The sequence below is a fragment of the Phyllostomus hastatus genome, unplaced genomic scaffold, assembly GCF_019186645.2.
Source record: "Phyllostomus hastatus isolate PE091 unplaced genomic scaffold, TTU_PhHast_1.1 phas_scaffold_555, whole genome shotgun sequence".
In the NCBI taxonomy this organism is placed as follows: domain Eukaryota; kingdom Metazoa; phylum Chordata; class Mammalia; order Chiroptera; family Phyllostomidae; genus Phyllostomus; species Phyllostomus hastatus.
In genome coordinates, this window is record NW_025334036.1 from 9,708,617 (window position 1) to 9,720,852 (window position 12,236).

Genomic DNA, 12,236 nt, shown 5'->3' on the forward strand with positions numbered 1-12,236 from the left:
GCTTCCGAAACTCTGACCTTCCCCCAGCATGGGGGAGGACTGGGAGGATGGGGATAGAACTCCATACCTCGGGCTGCACACACCTGCTGGTGGCTCACGGGCTGGTTAATGGGGGTGAAAGGAGGCAGATTCCAAATAGACCACTAGGGGGCAGCCTTGCTTCAGGGCTGCAGCAGGGGCCACAGAGTTTGTTTCAACAACCCCCAGCCCCACCCCATCCCCAACCTCCAAACAGCAGCCCTGAAGGAGGTGCGTCGCTAGCAGGGAGGCAGGGCCAGCTCCTGGCTGGAGTGAGCCTGGGAGCCTGGGGCAAGCTGGCTGCTCCCAAAGACAGCAGGCAGACACCGCTCCCAGTGGTGTGAGCGCGGACGGAGATGGAAACTGTGCGTCTGCCACGTGTGTCTGCGCTTCTGCGCAGCGTTGAGACCGCGGTAGACCCTGAAACTCCGGCCATGGCGAAAATGGGAGGGGTTTTACGTTTTCGGGAGTTACAGGCCCAGGGGCCAGCTGCACGGGGTGAGCACAGCGTGTTGAATGCAGAGGGCTACAAACCACACACACCTCCAACGTCCCCCTACTATGTGTTTGGCCGCAACAGTGTTTATGAAGAAATGAGCTCACCTTTTGAAAAGGGAATCTCCTGCCTGAGAGAGAGAGAGAGAGAGAAAGAAAAGAAAAGAAAAGAAAAGAAAAGAAAAGAAAAGAAAAAAGAAAAGAAAAGAAAAGAAACCCTGGCATCATTACCCCCGCGTTTGCGGGTGGCCCCCCAGCTCTCATTTTGAGGGGCATTTATACTCTCCAGTGCCCCTCCCCCCACAGCACAGAACCCGAGCATTGTTTATCACAAAAGGCACATATGTCTTTGTACCCGGCCTCTATCAAACATAGAGAAAGAGAATAAAAAAAGAGAGAGAGCTGAACACATCGATGCCACGCACTGGGGACACTGGGGTCGGCACCCCCGTGATACAGAAGATTCCTGTCCTGGAGGCCTGGTGCCAGCGAGGTTTCCCTGGATAATGTGTTCCCCGAGGAGCGAGTGTTCTGGGCCACCGGCGGCATCCAACGGCTGTTTGTGTTCGAAGAAATACTAATCGCAAAGCTAATATTTATTGAGCACTTACTCTGTGCCTGGCCCTTTTCCAAGCCCTTTACATGCATTAACTCACGGACTCCTCGCCAGAAAACGCAGGCCGCGCCATTGTGACTGCTTTACAGATGAGGGCGCAGAGTTGCAAAGAGCTCCAGTGCCCTGCTCTGTGTCTCCCAGAGAGAAGGGGGCTGGGCCAGGATGCCCACCCCAGCCCACGGGCCCCAGAGACGGTGCCACAGTAGCACCTCCGACATTCCAGTGCCTTAAAACAACAAAAGGTTTATTTCATGCTCTTGTTACATGCTTATGAACAGACAACTATCATCCTGCACAGACGGAGCTGCCTCATCTCTGGGGGCCACGATGGAGGAGAGAGAACCGAGCCACTGGGCATCAGAGCTTGAATGCTTCCCTTAAGGAGTGGAGCTTTATCCCTCCCGCCCACATGTCATTGGCCAACACGAGTCACGTGGCCAAGCCTGCCTCCCAGGGGCCTGGGGAAGGGCAGTCCTCAGTCGGAGAGAGGGAGGCATTGCTCCAACACCGGGACTTCAGGCCCTACTCCAAGGTCCTCAGAACCTAGTCTGCGTGTTCTGGGCTGGGACGTCCTTGCCATGCTCCCAGGCTTGTTTCGCTAGCGTTTCGTGGAGGACTTGGCCCCACCCATCTCCACTGCCTACCCTCTCATTCATCATCGTGTCCTTTCCTACAGCCTCCAGCTTGTATCGGGCCTTGTCTGCTCGGCAGGCATGGAGCTGGAGGCTGAGGCGCAGCATCAGATGAAGCGCAGTCTCCAGTCCAAAGCACTTAATGAAGCAGTCTTCGGGTATTTTTGGAGAGGCACTAATTGCCAAGCAAGATACTGTGCTCAACACGCTTGGGAGGCTCTGCAAAGGATCGCCCCTCTTTGGAGAGTCGCAAAGCACAGTGACACGTTACAGGATTCGAGAAGGACTGCCGAAAGACCTGCATTTATTTTTCTAGGATTTTCCAAACTTATTAGATATTGCAGCCCCTGTAGCCTAAATCGCCTGTACTAATGTCCCAAGGACTGAGTTCTTTGGAACATACTTTGAGAAAGCTGCTGGAGTGCCGTGGAATCCGACGGCGTCCCGGACAGGACAAAAAGGCTGGATGAAGGAGCGCTTGCTCCCTCTCTTTGAGCTGAGGTGTTAGTCCTCTTCCGTCCTCACGCTCGGACTGGGGCCAGAATTTATACCACCAGCTCTCCGGGGTCTCCAGCTTGCTGACGGCAGATCTTGGGACTTCCTTCTTCAGGATTCCTAACTCCTTATAATAAATCATACACACTTGCATGCCACTTAATAATGGGGATATGGTCTGAGAAACGTGTCCTCGGACGATTCTGCCACCATGCGAACACCCCAGAGTGCACGCGCACACACCTAGGTGGTATAGCCCACTGCACGCCTGGGCTTCCTGTTCTAGCCTATGGCCCTGGGCTACATGCCAGCACAGCGCGTGACTGTACAGAACAACAGCGATGAAATCAAACGCAAGAGAACACAATGCCTTCAAGAGATGCGGCGCCCACGAGATGCATGAGGCTGCTGTCAGCATAACATGCCGACTGTATCACAGCAGACTTGTTTTTATAAGTCCACAGAGTTTGCTCTAAAATAATGATAGTCCTGACCAGCGTGGCTCAATTGACTGAGCATCGTCCCGCAAAGCAAAAAGGTCACTGGCTTGATGCCCTGTCAGGACCCACGCCCGGGTTGCGGGTTCGATCCCCCGTTGGGGTGCATGCGAGAGACAACCCGCTGGAGTTTGTCTTGCACATTCATGTTTCCCTCCTTCTCCCTCCCTTCTGCTTGCTCTAAAAATAACTAAGTAAAATCTTTAAAAAATAAAATAATGAGAAACAGTGTCCTACAGTAAATAATACCCCAGTCCATAGTCGTTCGTGATCACAACCAAGCACCACGTCCTGCCCGTAGTTGTGTGAGCTCTGCTCCTGTATGACTGGAGCGCAGTGGGCTTATGCACACGGGCACCACCACACATGTGAGTCGCGTGTTGTGCTGTGACATCGCGAAGGCTACGCCATCACTAGGCAACAGGAATTGTCAGCTCCCCTCATAGCCTATGTGGTCACTGTCATCTCTGGGGCCCAAGGTTGACCAAAAGGTCGTTATGCCGTGCATGACCCTGTGTCTGTGTGGTTTTATGGGTTCTGTCTCTCTGGAGAACCCTAACAGGCTTCGGTGCAGGCTTGTGGTAGGGTGGCTCTTGGCACCTCCAAGTTCAAAGACTGCTTTGTGGACGAAGAGCTAGGATGGACATCTCAAGACCTTCGTGTGGATCCCCTCCCCTGGATGTAGCCACCAACTCATTCCTTGGTGAGCTGGTGTGCTTTGTTCTAGGAAACATGTAAATTGTGTATGCACCAAGAACATTATTTATAAACTTCGATGGGGGGGAAAAGTCTAAATAGTGTAAACACTGATACAGTAATTACACGTAGTGTTGAGGCTAGCTCTGTTGCAAAATTTCCCTCAAATTATGTTTCTGGACCTTGCCCATCATCACCGCGAGTTAAGCACTTACAGGAAACCGGCATATGGTGCTTTAATGAATCAACAGTGCATGACCAAGGAATGTGGAGGTTGGTGTTTATTTCTGAGATCAAAGGGAGAGAAATTAAGCCCAGAGGTACTTGTTTTCTGGAAAAGTCACACTCCTGTGTGTTCGAGGGACAGGAATCTTTTACAACATAACTGTTTTCTCTGACTTAACTCCTACCACTAATCTGATTCTATAAATAGGGTTTACATATTGCCCTCCTGGCTATTTACCACACAGTCTATTATGCACTTTTAATTAAGAGAGTTCCAAAGAGCCTCATTCCATTGTACCCTTGCAGCCAAACAACAGAGGGTGTGGCTTTTCCACAAAGAAGGACTTGCTGTAGTTCACGTCCAACACAAAATCCGGAGAGAGGAAGGACTCACAGAGCGGGCTGCCTCTCCGACTTAAGGGAAAGTTGGGCTTAAAAGATGGATGACGTGAATGTCTTCCTAGAACTTAAAGAAGACGTGTGCTAACGACACAATGCAGTGTGAGGCTAAAACTCTGGACTCGTACCTGGTTGTCCATCTAGTCCCTTCTCAAGGCTTCCTGGAAGTCTCCTACTTCGCCTATAAAGAATGCTGCAAAATCCTAGTTGCTGAATCTTTGTCACGTGGACCATACTCCACCTAGTGGTCAACAGGATGATTGCAAAAATAGCCTCACGGGTCACATGCCAAACTATTGTTATTAAAACTGGGGCGCTTGTAAAAATCTGATGCCTGGGCTACTAGCTCCATTCCAGATCAGTCAGAATTTCAGAGCGTGGGGCTCAGGCATCAGCACTTTTATGAAAACTCCACAGATGGTTCCCGAAGGAGCCGGGGACTTCTGCAACCAAAACAAGACAGTAAAAGGTAGAAAAACCTCCTGCAGTGTTTCATATCATACATTTCATGCGAGCAGTTTGATGTATAAGTTTTTGCTCCTTCTTCTTTACAATTGGATAATTTTTTAAAATGCTTTTTTAAAAAGATTTTATTTATTTACTTCTAGAGAGGGAAGGGAGGGAGATAGAGAAAGAGAGAAAAACATCAATGTGTGGTTGCTGGGGGTTATGGCCTGCAACCCACGCATGTGCCCTGGATGGGAATCGAACCTGCGATACTTTGGTTCACAGCCCGCGCTCAATCCACTGAGCTACGCCAGCCAGGTACAATTGGATAATTTTTAAAAAACGGGCCAACATACAGAACATCAGAGGAGTTACAAAGAGACTTAAATCGGAATCCGAATGCATGGGTGCCAAGCCCAGACCACAGCGCTGTGTTTGGGTTCCGTCCATAAACCAGGACCGATGGGGAGACCCCCTCACTGGTCCCAATGTTTCTGGAGTAAATAAGTACCTGGGAACCACTTGGAAGGGACCCTCCTGCATAATAAATGGTATGCGAATGTATGTTATTAAGCGCTGATAACATGACTTCACAACTTGCTTTTTCAACATAAATACATTATGAACATCTCTGATAGTCCCTCCAATAGATGTAACTCACTCCTCCATAGCTGCAAAAAGCCAGCCGTGGATATACGTCCTTTGAAGGACAGCACCCACCAAGTGCATCTGTTGAGTTCAAGGGTATATGTGTTTGACATTTGTTGAAAGATCTCTTTTTTTCTTTTACTGCTTCTAGAAAGAGGGGGAGGGAAAGAGAAGGAGAGGGAAATAAACATGGATGTGAGACAGAAACATCGATCAGTTGCCTCTCGCACACACCCCTTACCGGGTACCGAACCTGTGACCCAAGCAGGTACCCTCAATGGGAAACGAACCGGCGTAAAACAGTACGTTTTACCGGAAACAACATTCATCTCATCTTTGGCTGAAAGGAGTCCATTGACCTAACATCCTAAACACTGCAGGTGGCGTTTGCCTAAAACCCTACCCTAAGAAACATGCCCATTCCCTATGGATTTGGAAGGGTTCACATAATTCATTACCACCTTATCACAGGGAAACTCACTTGGTTAGTAGTGTAAGTCGTCTGCCAGCTCCATATGCATTCCGACGTTCACAAAAGTGTTTTGTCAACATGAGGTAGTAGGCAGTACATGCACATCTTAGTGGGGCTATGTTTTTCTGATGGCAAAAATACATAGAAGAAAAACTTTACTATGGAAGCTTCTTCTCTGTCAAAGATCACAGCTTCCCATTCTCTCGTTTGCTGAGAGACACCAGTCTCGCGATCTCTTTCTACACCACGCCCTCCACGGAGCTGACGTGGCGGGAAGGTACCTACCTCAACGCCGTGCTGAACAGCGTGCCATCTGAGACCTCACTCGTTTCGTCTGTTGGCGAAGTGTGCGCGTGGAGAAGTCGTTTAGCAGGGTGGACATCCACTGTGGGAAATTCATTTCGTAGAGAAAACCCTTTCCTTCGGCAGTGTTTTGGAGCGGTGCAAAAATCTTCAGGACCCTGTTAACAGAATGGAGTGCACTCGGAACGTCAGAGGGTACTTGGAGCTTCAGGGTGCCTTGACACGCCACCAGCGGGCGAGGCCCGACTTGTGCAGTGCAGTCTGTGTGCACTCTCCTCCTTAGTCTGCACTTTCCCCCGGGAGAGAACACAGGGGCGATAACTGCGGTGAGGAAGTGTGCTCTGTTTCCTAGAGCACAGAGTCCTCTACACGCGTTCACTCACTGGCTGTCGCAAACCTGATTCAGTACCCCCTTCGCTGTCAAACTGACCACCAAATTGACATTTCAGAATGATGCTTCAACAGAAGTGCAAAAAACACTACGCGTACCCGAGACAGCGTTCCTTTCATCTTTGACGGAAACGAGTGCGTTGAGTTAACACGAAGCTAACTAACGGCAAGTGATTTTGCTTAAATCCAGCCTCTAATACACATGTTCATGACCTAATGCTTCAGAAGGGTTTAAACATTTCACTACTATGTTATCCCAGAGACATGCACCTGATTAGGGTAAGTGGGCGGGCGAGTTCATATTCCTTTCGACATTCACAAAACTGTCTTGTCAAAATCGGGGGGTAGGCAGTGCGCGCACATCTTCGTGGGGCTCGGTTTCTGCTGAAAAAAACATACATAGGAGACAACTCTGCTCTCGAAGCTCATTCTCCTTGAGGAGTCACAGAGTCCTCTTCTCTCATCTGCTGAGAGAAACTTTTTTCAGGAACTCTTTGGCTACCACACGGTCCACGGAATGGCTATCTCGGAGCGATACTGCACCAGAACGCTGAAAACCGCGCGTCGTTCCTGAGACACCACTGGTTCCATCTTCTGTTGAAGTGAGTGCACGGGTCAGGCGCTGAACAGTACCGATGGCTTTTGTTGAAAAGTCACTGGGTACGATGTCCTTTCCTTCCCCAGGGATTCCCAGGAGTGTCAACTCTTCACGTCTGTATCATCAGCGTGGAATGCACTTGGATCCCCAAAGACCACTCTGAGCTTCGTGTTCTGTCAGACATGCACAGACCTGCAGACTGCAGGACAAGCAGCACAGTCTACGTGGACCCCTTAGTCAGGCTACACTTGTCTTGTAGGAGGAAGACACTGGACAATACGGTGGCATCAAATCTGCTGGTAATTCTCAGAGGACATAGTCATCAGCCTGTGTTCACCCATTTGTTCTGAGAAGACTGACTCAGTAGCTCTTTTGCTATCAAGTTTACCTCAAAAGTGACATTTCACCCTGGCTGGCGTAGCTCAGTGGATTGAGCGCGGGCTGGGAACCAAAGTGTCACAGGTTCGATTCCCAGTCAGGGCACATGCCTAGGTTGCAGGCCACGGCCCCCAGCAACCGCACATTGATGTTTCTCTCTCTCTCTCTCTATCTCCCTCCCTTCCCTCTCTAAAAATAAATAAATAAAATCTTTTTAAAAAGTGACATTTCAGAAAGACACGGCAAGAGAACTGCTAAAACAGTATGTTTCACCAGAGACACCATTCCTTTCATCTTTGGCTGGAAGGAGTCCATTGACCTAATATTGTAAACACTGCAGGTGGCGTTTGCTTAAAACCTGATACTAAGAAACATGCTTATTCCCTACGGATTTGGAAGGGTTCAAATAATTCGTTACTATTTTATCACAGGGAAATTCACTTTGTTAGTGTAAGCGGTCTGTCAGCTCCATATTCATTGCGACATTCACAAAAGTGTTTTGTCAACAGCAGGTAGTAGGCCATACCTGCAGGTCTTGGTGGGGGTAGGCTTTCCTGCTGGGAAAAAAATTCACAGGAGAAAACTCTACTCGAGAAGCTCATTCTCCTTCGAGAGTCACAAAGTCCTACTCACTCACTGGCTGACGGACACTAATTTCAGTATCTCTTTGGCCATCACACAATCCTCGGAACTGGTATTTCAAAGATACTTCAACAGAATGCTGAACCTCGCTGCCTTGTGAGAACATTTTATACTATGCTGGTTTTAAACGTATGCATTCTGCAGTGTTTATAGCACCAGGTCCAAGTATTGATTTCGGTAGAAGATGAAATGGATGGTGTCTCTGCTGAGATGTACTGTTTTGGGCACTTCTGTTGAAGTATTTTTCTGAAATGTCACTTTTGTGCTAAGTTTGATAGCGAAAGAGATGCTGAATCATTTTCTGTCAGCAAATGAGTGATCTATGAAATACAGTAAGCCTCTATACCACAGTTTTCTTCAGTGTATTCTCTCTAGGGGAAGAGTGTAGTGTAACTAAAAAATGGATTTATACTGCACTAGGTAAGTAGGACTGTCCACAGTTGTGAAGGTCTTAGTGACTACGAACCTGAAAGTACACTTTTGGGGTTCCAAGTGCTTTCCACAGTGATAATACCATAGGGACCAGTTTGCACACCTACAAATCCCTCGAGTGTAAAACTAGTTCATATGAAGCGGTATTTCAACAACTCCATGCACACTGTTGAATGCCCGATCAATGTTCTCATTTCATTAGAGGAGGAAATGACTAGTGTCTCAGATCGTACATAGTGTTTTCACCATTCTCTTGAAGTGCTTTTCTGTGAGATCAGTTCCGTGGAGTGTGTGATGATGAAAGAGCTCCTGAAACTTTTCTCTGCTGGCAAAGGAGTGAATGCCAACATAGTATTCTGTGATCTTTGAAGGACGATGTTTTTACAGTATAGTTTCCTCCTATGTATTTTTCCCAGCAGTAAAGCATATCCGTACTAAGACGTGCTGGTACAGCCTACTACCTGATTTGGACAACACGGATTTCGGAAAGATGAAATGAACATGAAGCTGACAGTGCACGTTCTGTCACCGAGTCATTATCAACCATTACACGGCGGTGACATTTCAGGAGTATACTCCGACAGGATGTCGGAAACAGTACTTGTTATCTGAAACTGCCCTCATTTCATCTTGTACAGAAATGAGTACATTGATAAGGCGCTCAACAATGTCGATGGCTTTTGTTGAAAACCCGCTTCATATGAAATAGTTTCATTCCTGAGTGTCTTAGAGGAGTGCCAACTCTCCACTACTATATTACCAGAGGGGAATGCCGTGGGACCCCCAAAAGTGTACTCTTATGTCCATGTTCACTCATGCATTCACCGGCCTGTAGAATCCAAGTTACGTATCACAGTACACAAGCCTTTCTTAGTTGGGTAGGCTTTTCTCTTAGAAAGAACACAACTGAGAAAACTGGTGTGGAAGGTTATTCTGTGTCACAGATGACATAGTCCTATGCATGCGTTCACTCACTTGCTGACTGGAAAGTTCTTCAGTAGGTCTTTCGTCATCAAACTTACCAGGAAAGTCATGTTTCAGAACATAGTTCCACGGAAATGCTTATAAAAGTACGTATCACTGGAGGCGTCCTTCATTTCCTTTTCTATCATAATGAGTACATGGACCTGGCGTTTTAAATGTGCAGGAAGTTGTTGGCTTAAAATACACATAGTATGAAACGTTCTCATACCGCAGTGATCTGGAGGGTTTCAAACAATTTGTGACTTTTTAAATAAATATTATTATTTTTTGTTTTATTACTTTTTTTAGATTTTATTTATTTATTTTTAGAGAGGGAAGGGAGGGAGAAGGAGAGAGAGAGAGAAACATCAATGTGCAGTTGCTGGGGGCCGTGGCCTGCAACCCAGGCATGTACCCTGACTGGGATTCGAACCTACGACACTTTGGTTCGCAGCCCACGCTCAATCCACTGAGCTATGCCAGCCAGGGCAATTCGTGACTTTTTTAAAAGAGAGAAATGCAATCAGTGACACGAAGTGGACTGTTCAGTTCATATTCATTTGGACAATCACAAAACCGTTTTGTCTAATTCGGGTCCTAGGCTGTACGTGCATGTCTTAGTTTTTCTAGGCTTTTCTGCTGGAAAGAACACATTGGAGAACACTACTGTAGATGCTTATTCTCCTTCAAACATCACGTGGTCCTATGCGTGAGCTCACTCGTTTTCTGTGGGAAAATAATTTCAGTAGCTCTGTCACTGTCAACCATTGCACGGAAGTGACATTCCAGGAAAATACTTTGGCAGAATGTGGAGAACAGGGCTTGTTGTCTGAAACACCTCTCATTTCGTCTTCTACTGAAAGGAGTCCGTGGACCTGGTGTTGTCATCAATGCAGACCTTTTTTTTCTTAAAACCCATTTCTATGAAATATTCCCATTCCCACGTGATTTGGTGAGGCACAGGTTATGCATAACAGTTTTATGAAAGTGAAATGTAGTTAGTACACAGAAAGTGGGATGTTGGGTTCCTCTTTTTGCCATTCACAAGACGGCTTTGCCAACGCAGGTAGCAGACTGTACACGCATTCCTTATCGGACCACACTCTTCTGCTGGAGAGGAAACATTGGAGAAATCTTTAGTATTAGAGCTTCTTTTTCTTCAATGATGACATCGTCCAATCCCTCCGTTCACTCGTTTACTTCCAGAAAAGTAATTTCAGTAGCTCTTTCCCTATGAAACTTAACACAGAAGTGATATTTCGGAGAGATGCTTTGTCAGAATGCTGGAAAGAGTATGTATTATCTAGCCCTGGCTGGCGTAGCTCAGTGGGTTGAGCGTGGGCTGCGAACCAAAGTGTCGCAGGTTCGATTCCCAGTCAGGCCACATACCTGGGTTGCAGGCCACGGCCCCCAGCAACCGCACATTGGTGTTTCTCTCTCTCTCTCTCTTTCTCTCTCTAAAAATAAATAAATAAAATCTTTAAAAAAAAAGAGTATGTATTATCTGAGGCCCCACTCATTCCATCTCCTCCTGAGAGGAGTAAATATTGACATAGCATCAAACACTGTACATGGTTTCTGTTGCAAACCCCCTTCCTACGAAATAGTTTCATTCCCAAGTGATCTGGATGGGCTCAAACCCTTCACTTCTGTACTGTCACAGGGAAACACACTCGGAAGACCCCAAGTGGACTGTTAGGTTTATTCTCTTAGACCTTCAGAAACCTGTAGGGTCCCAAGTCAGGGACTAAACCACATGCCTGTCTTATCTGGGCTAGGCTTTTCTGCTTGAAAGAATACACTGTGGAAAATTCTAGTAAAGAAGCTTATTCTCCTTCAAAGATCTTATAGTCCTATGCGTGAGTGCACTCATTCAGTGATGGAGGATAACTTCAGTAGGTCTTTCACTATCACACTTCCCGCGAAAGTGGTTTTTCAGGAAGATACTTCCACAGATGTGCTAGAAACAGTACGGATCACTGGAGACACAAGTTGTCGTCCCCTGTCCAGCGGAGAGACTGGAAACGTATCGGCCATCTCCACTTCCTCTTTCATGTGTTGTGTGGTCTTACCTTTTGCTCGTGTTTCACCCTGAGTACCGTACTTGTTTTTTATCATTTGTAAGAGTTCCTCATATATTAGGGACACTAACTTGGCAGTCAAGGAAATTGCAAATATGTTTTCCAGTATGTTTCTGCATTTTCACTTTTGAAGAGTCAAACTTGATAGTCTTTCCCTGTATGGACTCTAAATTCCCCAGATTATATAAGTGTTCCCATCCCCCGACCTTGAGGGTATGCAAATGTTCTCCTAAGCGTATTCTGTTATTCTTTGTTTTGTTTTTATTTTGAGTATTAATACTTTATTCATGGTTAGAGGGGCTGTTTTTTGTATATCGACAACCATTGTGCCAATATCATCAATTAAATAGGCCATCTTCTCCTTATTAACAGAAATACTAGCTTTATCATGTATTAAATTTGAATATATACTGAGATTTTTTGACTTTCTGGTGTTCTGATCTGTAGATCTGTAAGCTTATATATAAACCAAAACTATCAGTTTAAAAAAAATAGAACTATTGTATTAGCATGTAGAAGGTTTTAATATCTGGTAAGGCGATTGTACCTTAATATTCTTTTTTCAAAATTAAATATTTTTGTTGACAAATCTAAAATATTTGGAACTTCTTCACTATAAATATTAAAAATTTTTAATAACCCTAGGAAAATACCATTGCTATTCTGATTGGAATTAATTTAAGGTAACCATTTATTTGTAAATTATTGACACTTTTTTCTTATTAATTCTCCCCAATGGAAGGACATGCTATATTTTCCATTTGTTCAAATATTGTTTTTATGCCTTTAACAAATTGTTGTGGTTTTCT